Source organism: Vigna unguiculata, chromosome 1, assembly GCF_037176805.1.
Source record: "Vigna unguiculata cultivar grain cowpea cultivar isolate G323 ecotype 2 chromosome 1, ASM3717680v1, whole genome shotgun sequence".
In the NCBI taxonomy this organism is placed as follows: domain Eukaryota; kingdom Viridiplantae; phylum Streptophyta; class Magnoliopsida; order Fabales; family Fabaceae; genus Vigna; species Vigna unguiculata.
Window position 1 is genome coordinate 10,219,753 of NC_140792.1, and position 3,894 is coordinate 10,223,646.

At 33.4% G+C, this 3,894-nt stretch overlaps 1 non-coding gene across 1 annotated transcript; it reads left to right on the forward strand.

The window, feature by feature from the left end:
* Positions 1-2,507: 2,507 nt before the first annotated feature.
* Positions 2,508-2,589, forward strand: TRNAS-AGA (transfer RNA serine (anticodon AGA)). The gene has a single exon. It is a non-coding gene; the product is annotated as a tRNA-Ser (tRNA).
* Positions 2,590-3,894: the final 1,305 nt, after the last annotated feature.

Below are 3,894 nucleotides of genomic sequence, written 5' to 3' on the forward strand. Positions count from 1 at the left end.
TGAGCCCGATACCCGTCCATAACCATCAAGTTGTGACATTCCTATTATCATTATCACTGCCAGGGGTTCTCACATATGCTCACATCAATAAATTTGATGATCATCACAAAGGAGAAAAACCACACACAAACATACAAACAAGCAGAAGGGTAAGCTAGTGAAAGAATATCTTATATCATAACAGTCAACATGCAATTTCAAAGTCAGGCATAAATAACAAACATTAACACATGGAACACCAAACCATTTAAGACTCCAAGACTTGTATATCCGGATACGTAAAAGGAGGCACCGCCACAAGACCGTGGAATTACGTCCTAGCAGTGAGGCACCACCATGAGGCCTTCGTGGAATTACGTCCTGGCCTTGAGGCGCCACCACGATACCGGCATGGAATTACGTCCTTTGGTTGAGGCACCACCATGAACTCTCACCCTGAGGATTCATGGAATTAAGTCCAATAGGTGAGGCACCACCAGGGACTCCCATTATGAGGGTCCATGGGATTACATCCATTGGATGAGGCACTACCATGAGCCCTCACTACAAGAGTCATGGATTACGTCCTACTCTGTACATGCTTCACCAACCAATCAGAAAGCTCCTATGAATATTAATATCATGCCGATATGTATAGGTATATAAATAACCAATCACACAAATCATATTTCCTAAGTCATAAACAATAAAGCAACATCTTGTTTTCATCTCAACCTCATACAGTAATCATGGCATTATCCTTCAAACCTTTCTAGTAAAGTATTTAAGTCAGGCAAGCAAGCAACCACATCAGTGAACCATTCACACTATAGCACAAAATCTGCCTCAGCCTCGCTCAGGCTAGAAGACCTCACTCAGGCGAGAGAGGTCCTCTCGCTTAGGCGAGCCCCTTCTCGCTTAGGCGAGGGCTTGAGCAGTGGAACAGTGACTCCTGCGATTTCTCGCTCAAAATGAAGACTAGTCGCCTAAACGATAGTTCGCACAGAAGATCCTGAGCGAGCCTCTGTTAGTCTCGCCTAGGCAAGACCCGCTCGCTTGGGCGAGAAAATCAGTGCCCACCACTATTCTCGCGTGCAACAGACAAGCATTCAGGCCAAATAATGTTTAAACAGATTTCCAATCAAATAAAATCATCAATCAAGTCACGCCATCATGAAACGAAAGCAAAGTAAGAAACAAATCGAAATAAACAAGCGAACCCTAGCTTCCCTTACCTGGAAAAGGGTTTAGCAAATGACTTCGACACCAGACTCAACGAACCCAGCAACTTCAAGAGCGGGCCTTTGCAGAGTGAGCTGCAAAAAGAGGGACTTGGCTGCTTAAGGGGCCTTTGCACCCTATAGGCCAGCCTTTAAGCCCAACAGTGAGACAACCTTTAAACATTAGGGCACTAAAAATAAAAGTGGGCCTTACAATTATAAATTGAATATAATTCTCATATTCAATTGTTAAACAGAATATAACTATTTAAAAAATTATTAGAATATAATTATTAAATGTTTTAGAAAAACATACTAACATTTCTAAAATTGACATTTAAATCTAAAATAATTAATATTTTTATTGTGTTTTAGATATTAAAATCTAAAACATTTTATAATTATTTTTTTAAATATTAGTATTTTAGAATATAATTATTCGAATAAAATATTTAATAATTATATTCTAATAATATTTTACATAATTGTATTCTATTTAAAAATTGAATCTAAAAATTGTATTCAATTTATAATTAAATTTAATAATTTAAAATTAAATTTAAAGATAATTAATAAAAATGTCAATTTTGAAAAAATATTAGTTATCTGTAAAAAAAATTAAATTTGGTTTCAATTTGAAAGGGACAAAATTACTTTATTTTAACCAAAATTAGAACTAAATTAAACAAAAATAAAAAATATAGAGACTGAATTGAACAAAAATAACGAATATATGAACTAAATTGAACAAAAGAAAATAACACACTACAAACTAACTCGTGATTCTAGCATTGACACGTGGCACAATGGTAACTTGACACATGTCAATTTTTTAAAAAATTAAAATGTTTTAAAATTCTTTTCAAAAAAATTAAAAATTAAAAAATTAAAAAAAAAAAGCAAAAAAATTAGGAGTTGTCACGTGACATGCACTATTCACTGAGGTTACCTATTTAAAAACCGTTAGCAAAAAAGAAAAAATTGACCAAAAATTGACGAAAATTAAAACTTAATTGAACACTGAACCAAAATGAGGACCAAATTGAGCAAAAGCGACAAAAATAGGGACCAAATGTGTATTTAAGCCAAATAATAAAATATAGTTTGTTATAAAATTATATAAATCAATGAAAATATTATTACTTAATTTTATAAAATAAAATATTATATTAAATTATCAAATTAATATAATAAATATATTATAATTATTAAAATTGCAACTAGAAATAGTACTTTTAGGAAGAACTAAACTTGTATTGAATTTAAACATTCAGATGTTTTAGAGCATACATATGGTGACATCAGTAAGTGGACGTGCCGGAGTGGTTATCGGGCATGACTAGAAATCATGTGGGCTTTGCCCGCGCAGGTTCGAATCCTGCCGTTCACGGTTTTAGTTACCTCGACAATGGAGAAAATTGAAAATATGTGTTTTTTTTAAATGCCAAACTATACTATCCAATGAATAAATAACTCATAATAATACAATATAAAAAAAGATTTATTAATTTTAAGGTTTCAAGCCATGGTCCTTGTGTTAGAGGGGCAATAATCTCCCCCCTTTTTTTATGATGGCCAAACCTAACCCACAATCAACGAACTCTTTTCTCCCCCTTTTGGGCATTAGCAAAACAGGGAATTATTGAGCAATAACAAAAATGATATAGATGTAGTACACAAACATTCATAGCATAATATATGATAAACAATAGGTGTTAAAACATCAACATCATGCAACTAGGAATAGATAAATGACAAGCATCAAAACAACACATGACAAATAATTATTCAAAATAAAACTATAGTACAGACCAGATATAAAAGCATAAAATTTTAACATGAAAGCATATTATTAATCAAACATGTCCTCTAGAGTTGGAGTTGAGTTCTCTTCCTCATCATCATTATTTCCATATTTTGTATTATCATGTTGATCATCTTTAGAGACATGTGAATCAACATTAAAATCTTCTTCCACATCATCAATAGCATTCTTAGTCACTCCATCATCATCAAAATTTTTGTTGAGTAGTTGTCTCAGTATCATTTTCATTTGAATCATCGGTGTCATCCTCAATATTATGTTTTCTCATCAATTTGGCCACTTTCATGTCAAGCTTGTTGAATTGAGTCACATAGGTTTGGTGATTTGTTGTGATTGTATCAAGGTACATCAACATTGATAAGTCTTCAATATGGGATAATTTTAAGATGAATTTGACACTTATCTTGTTTTTATTTTGATGATTTTTTTTTTAAAAAAATCACCCAAATATAGCTTGTTTTCCAGTTTCCAATATCAACAAAGAGTCCAAGTGGAAAAAAAAATAAAGAAAATGGATGCATTTCAAGCAATTATGGACAAAACTGACACTGGTGTAGTTGAGCGAAAAAGTTGAGGGTTGAGCCACACGAGCAAACCCATTGCAGAAAGAAACCTCAAGCATTAAAATTGAGTCTAAGGCATGAAGACTCCTTATTGATGAAGTTATCTCGGGAGTTGCAACACCAAAGCATGAAGCCTAAGTCATAAAGGAAACCATCTAGGGAGGAAACATATGCAAATGGAGCCACACATGCACTATTGAGCACTATCCTGGAAAATTTATAAAAGTAGAGTTTCACCCCTATTTAGACAGACTTTTTGTGAGGGTTCTTTTGAGAAACTCTTAGAGAGCTCTTGTAAACACTTTCC